The sequence below is a fragment of the Canis lupus genome, chromosome 9 (genome assembly GCF_011100685.1).
Source record: "Canis lupus familiaris isolate Mischka breed German Shepherd chromosome 9, alternate assembly UU_Cfam_GSD_1.0, whole genome shotgun sequence".
Taxonomy (NCBI): Eukaryota; Metazoa; Chordata; class Mammalia; order Carnivora; family Canidae; genus Canis; species Canis lupus.
The window spans coordinates 11,522,117-11,527,965 of NC_049230.1; the positions used below are offsets into that span (position 1 = coordinate 11,522,117).

General features: G+C 39.2%; 1 long non-coding RNA gene across 1 annotated transcript; it reads left to right on the plus strand.

Annotated features, from left to right (window-relative positions):
- The first annotated feature begins 292 nt into the window (after positions 1 to 292).
- On the plus strand, positions 293 to 4,678 carry LOC119873417. The gene is made up of 2 exons (XR_005364000.1): positions 293 to 473; positions 4,260 to 4,678. It is a non-coding gene; the product is annotated as an uncharacterized LOC119873417 (long non-coding RNA).
- The last annotated feature ends 1,171 nt before the right edge of the window (positions 4,679 to 5,849 follow it).

The following is a 5,849-nucleotide window of genomic DNA, read 5'->3' on the forward strand; positions in this document are numbered from 1 at the left end:
ACAAAAAATAAAGAAATAAAAATTCTATCTTAAGAAAATAACAAAACTTAGGTGAGACAAATACAAATCATAACTGATTTTTTACTTGTCCAGCATCTCTTTCTCCTTATTCTTCAACCATGTCCATTTTTTCTTGAAGGATCATATCTCTCTGTGACAGCTGCTGTACCCTGGCAAGCTAGACTGGTCATGTGCTCCACCCCCTCTTGGCCCAGCAGTTAGCTCAAAGCAGTGAGCTCATGACCCAAAAGAGGACACTTTGATTCATTGCTCTGGTATTTATAATTGAAACTTAGAGTTCTGTTTACCTTCAGATTGGCTCCACTAAGGAGATACCTGTGGGAGCTTGATGCTGCCCACAGATATGGTTCCAGAGTCAGAGAGAAATGCAGTCTGAGACAGGTGGCAACCAGAGATCCAGGACTACCTGCAGCCTCCTCAGCTGCACATCTTCAGATGCTGCATTATATTTGGTGAGAACATTTCAAGAGTTGTATTAGGGAAGGAGGCAGTATGGGAGAAGGGGTAACCAAGGAGTGGATGGTAGCACAATGTCTTCTTCCTAATAAACTCTTCTTTCTAAAATAGTCTGGAAGGGGACGCCTGGGTGGCTCAGTGGTTGGGCATCTGCTTTCCAGCTCAGGGCATGGTCCTGGAGTCCCGGGATGGGGTCCCACGTTGGGCTCCCTGCATGGAGCCTGCTTCTGCCTCTCTCCCTCTCTCTCTTTTTCTCTGTGCCTCTCATGAATAAATAAATAGAATATTTTTAAAAAATAATTAAAATAGTCTGGAAGAATATGATCCACAAGAGCAAAGAGTATTGAGTGAAGGTGGTTGACACTTGGTTCACAAAAGCTACATGTATATATTTATTGTATATTTATATATTGTGTATACACACACAGAGACACACAGAACATATGCTTGCTACTCTGTGTTCTAAAATGTATGTGACCAACATTCCTGGTATCAGCATCCTCTGAACCTACTGCCACCTACCTACCTTGGACAGTTCAATGTTCTTCCAAATGTGACAATCATGAATTTTTTCAGTAATGAACCTTATTCATTGGCTCCTTGAAATATGTGTAGCCTGAATGTAACCCAGCTGAGGTTGTGGATGTGGCTTACTTGTCTTTGTGTCTCAAGCAAATGTTGATGAATATGAAATACTATCGGAGAAGACACTTGATTGAGTGGACACCAGAAGGATCAACACTGGGAAGATATACAGGGGGAAAGACTGCAAAAAAAACTGATTAAAAGGAGCACCAAAAATGACACTCTACAGGATCATTTCCAGTCCCACTATATTGTTGTCATGGCCATGGAAGCTTGCTGGCCTTCATGTTTCAGGTCCTATCCCAGATTATTCTCAAGCTGACTGTCCTTTTCTTAAACAGGACATGGGCTTCTTAGTTCAGTGAACCAAAGAGAAATTTTCAAAGTTCTTCCTTATTTGAAACTCAAAGTATCTTCCAAGTGGCTGTGGTGGAAGGATGGAGGTAGAAAAGGCAGAAATGTGTCACCCATCTTGGGGAGGACTTGAGGTCATATTATTGCTGTAATTATGTTTAGAAGGTTGTTCTAGAATCAGAACTGCCTTTTCTTCAGAATGGGGCAACTAAGTAATGGACTTCATTTGTCCAAGAAATACATTCAATGATGCAATGGGGTCTTGAATTGTTTCTTAAAGACCATTTTTTCCCTTACCTGGATTAAGACCTCATTAGCATAAGAACCTGGTGTTCTGGTCTAGCTTTTCTGTAGACTCAGAACACATTCCTTAATATCACTGCAGAATTATTACAAGGTCTTATGCTCTTTGACTTCTCCATAACTAGATTATCCTTCTTTTTCTCGAAATTGTACATTTTTTCCAAAGTCAAGCTCAATTGTGTAATGACCTAGAAAAAGCGTTGTCAGTTCTGTGTAGTGTACGATGTCTTTTTTCTTTCTTAAATTCTCATAGGTGGCATACTTGTTGGTACTAGGCAGTGAAACATCTGATGCTATGTTGTTCTGCTCCCTTCCTTGGTTTGCATTAAGTGTCTGTAATTTTTCTTCTTTATAAAATTGTGAAGAAATCGAAGAGAAGGACCCTCAGTTTGTGTTTGGTGAGTGCATAGGCAACTCAGGATAGTGGGGAGACCACCAGCTTAATGATAGGCCAATCTGGGTTTTAATCCTGGTGGGCTCATTAGAAGTTGTATGGTCTTGGTCACTGTATTAGCCTTCTCTGAACATTGATTTACTATCCTAGAAAAATCATTAAATCAATCCATTAATCAGTGTCTGAAATCTCTGCATCAGTGGGGATAGAACAGATACTCAGTGAACTTTGACCTGTTTGACAGTTTGAGGTTTAGATTCTATTAGACAGGGCCTTTTGTTTGGTTTATTTCAAACATTGCACACAGTTGCATATGGCTTTCTGCTTCTATAGACTTTGGGTATAAAGAATGTTGGGACTCAGGACAGTGCCTACTACAGCTCTTTGAGTTCCACAGCAACCCACAGGTGGGTAGGATGGAAGACAAATCCAAGGTTTGGTAAGTTTGGGGGGGTCACAAAGCTAGAAAGAAGTCACTCTTGGATTGCCTGGCATCTAAATCCCCTTGGCTTCAAGATGGCAGAGGAGGAATAAGGAGGTAAGTGTTTAATGGGTACAGAGTTTCACTATTGTCAGATGAAAAGTTAGTTGTGGGGATGGAAGGTGGTGACGGTTGCACAATATCATGAATCTTGCTGAGCTGTATACATAAAAATGTATAAGATGGAAATTTTTATGTTACATGTATTTTGCCACAATTGAAACAGTTAAGTGTGCATATAGAATGTCTGGAACAGGGATCCCTGGGTGGCTCAGCGGTTTAGCACCTACCTTTGGCCCAGGGCGCGATCCTGGAGTCCCGGGATCGAGTCCAACATCGGGCTCCCGGCATGGAGCCTGCCTCTCCCTCCTCCTGTGTCTCTGCCTCTCTCTCTCTCTATGTCTATCATAAATAAATAAATCTTTAAAAAAAAAAAAAAGAATGTCTGGAACACTCATAGCCTGTGCTCTATCTATGCTAGCTATTTGCTACCTCTCTTTCCTCATTGTGATACTCATTCCTCTGAACATACTGTAGAGCCGAGATTCTGTGAGACTCCACTTTAGTGAAGGTATATTCAGTTTTATAAAAATAGTAGATTAAAATTCTTTACCTAAAAAGGTCTCTTTCTTCATTTCTAAAACTTTCAGAGAACACTGAAAAAGCTAGAATGGTGCAAGAGGGTTGTCCTGGGGTATTGGCCTAGTTCCTAGAAATTTGGTCATTAAACCCTCTGAATGGCAAATCTTTAACAAGGAGCAGAGTAGGCTCTGCGTTTAAATTTGGAGAGGGACAAAAATCTTATAAAAGTTGAAGAAACTCAACACAAGCAGAAGACTTTCTTCAGTTTCTCTTGATACAGGACCTATGATTCTTACTCCTACCAACTGATATGTAAAATACTTTATATTACATTAAGAGTGTCCATATATTACTTGACTAGTAACATCCCCCAATAAGCAAGAGTGATTTTCCATCCTTTAAAGATGAGTAAACTGAGTTCAATAAGTTTTCATTGGTTTTCCCTGGCTCAAAAGCTAAACGACAGAACCACCCTTGTGTATAGTTTAATTTCAAATCCCTTCACATTTCCTGGGATTTAGAGACATTGCACAGATGTTGCAACTTGTAAAGCATGACCTCTGCCCTAGCAAATACAAAGATAAGCATTATTGTCTCTGCCAATGACATAGTTTTACTGTTACAAATTTTAAGTAACCTCAACAACAACAACTGAAGTTATGATCTTTAAGGACAAACACAGTTCAGTACAAAATACGCCAAATTTCAAACTAATGACACTTGGCAGATCTATACCATGGTTTAAGAGAAGTTAACAAAATTAATATGGTATTATTTTGAAAGATATTTACTGTCTCTATTATCTCCAAAGGCATGCATTATAAAAGATGGTGCTGTGGGCTGAATTGTTTCTCCCTTTCCCTATTCCCATCCCAGCCCCACACTCATACCCTTCCATCCCCACAACACAACCCCCACGCCCAAATTCCCATGTGGAAGCTCTAATCCCAGATGCAACTGTGTTTAGAGATGGTCCTTTTAGGAAATAATTAAGGTTAAATGATATCATAAGGGTAGAGTGCTGATCAGATAGGACTGGTGGCCTTATTAGAAGAGATATCTCTCTTCCTCTCTCCCAAGCAGATGCCAAGAAAAGGCCATGTGGAGCAAACAGAAGATGGCGGCTCTGCACTAACCAGGAGGAGGACCCTCACCAGAGCCCAACCACCTTGGTAACCTAAGTTCAGATTTCAGTCTCCAGAACCCGAGAAGGGATTCCACTCAAAATTACTGAGTCAGGTCAAAGAGCTTTCACACAAAGCTTCAGAAAAAAAATTAATAAACAGAAAAAAATAAAATTAAACTTGAGGCATTTGTAAGATGAAAAGCATCAAGATAATCTAATAGGGTCTGCCTAAGAAGGAAAAAATCAACACGGGGGAAAATATTTAAAGAAATACCAATTGAAATTTTCCAGAATTAAAGAAACATTAAGCTTTAAAATTGAAGTGCAGAAAGCACTAAACAGGAGAGATACAAAAAAAAAAAAAAAAAAAAAAAAACGAACTCAGATTTAAGTACATTGTCATGACATTTCAGGACATTGAATACAGAAAGAAAAATTTAAAGCACCATAAGAGGAAAAGCAGATCAGTCACAGAAGTATAAAGATGGTATTGTTATGGAATATTGGACATGAACTAAGAATGGGGTGATATTTTCATTGGGTTGAACAAAAAGAACTCTGAAGCTAGAATTGTATACCAGCTGAAGTACCATTTAAATGAGACACTGACATAAAGATATTCGCAGACCCCCAAGCCCTTTCAAAGTCTATCAGACGAACACTCTCTTGACACATTCTTGGAGAAAGTATCGGAGCAGAAGAGAAAAATAATGCTGGAGGAAGCAAAAGATAGCAGAAGGAGTAAGAACAAGTCAGTGACCCCATGGACTTCATTTTTTGTTCAAATGAGCACAAAAAACCCTCATCCCAGCAACCTTATTCATCCCGCTGCAGAACTATACTCAGGATGCCAACAAAGGAGCAGGAGAGACCCACAGAACCTGGACTGGATCAAGACACATCTTTTGTAGGACAGAATATAGAAATGATCGTCTTAATTGACAGCAAAACATAAATATATGTATGGGTCCTATTGAATTAGCATGAATTTGTTAATAAAAGAAAGAGAATGGAATCCTAGAATCTTTGGAAAAAAATCACCTGAAATGCCAAAATTGACACAGACAAGGATCAATAAAACAAATTGGATAGAATAATAACTGCTAATGATGGAGGGCACATGGATGGCTTCGTGGGTTGAGTGGCTGACTCTTTGATTTTAGCTCAGGTCATGATCTTGGGGTCCTGGGATCCAGGCCCCTGTGCAGCTTTTGGCTCTGCAGGGAGTCTGCTTGAGGGATCTCTCTTCCTCTCTCTCTTTCTCTCTCTCTCTCTGCACCTCCCCCACCTCTCTAAAGTGAATAAGTAAATCTTTAAAAAAAAATCGTTAATGATGTTGAAATAACAATTGAACCCTTTACACCCAAAAAGCCCTGGGTCCAGAGAGTTTTAGGGATAAATTCTATCAAATTTATAAGAAGCAGATAAAGTTATCCTTGTTTTATGCATGCTAATATTTTGTATGTGTATTTATATATAACATGTAAATTGTATTTCATTCTTTGGACTTACATACCCATTTCTCTTTCCTAGTTATATATTTTTTT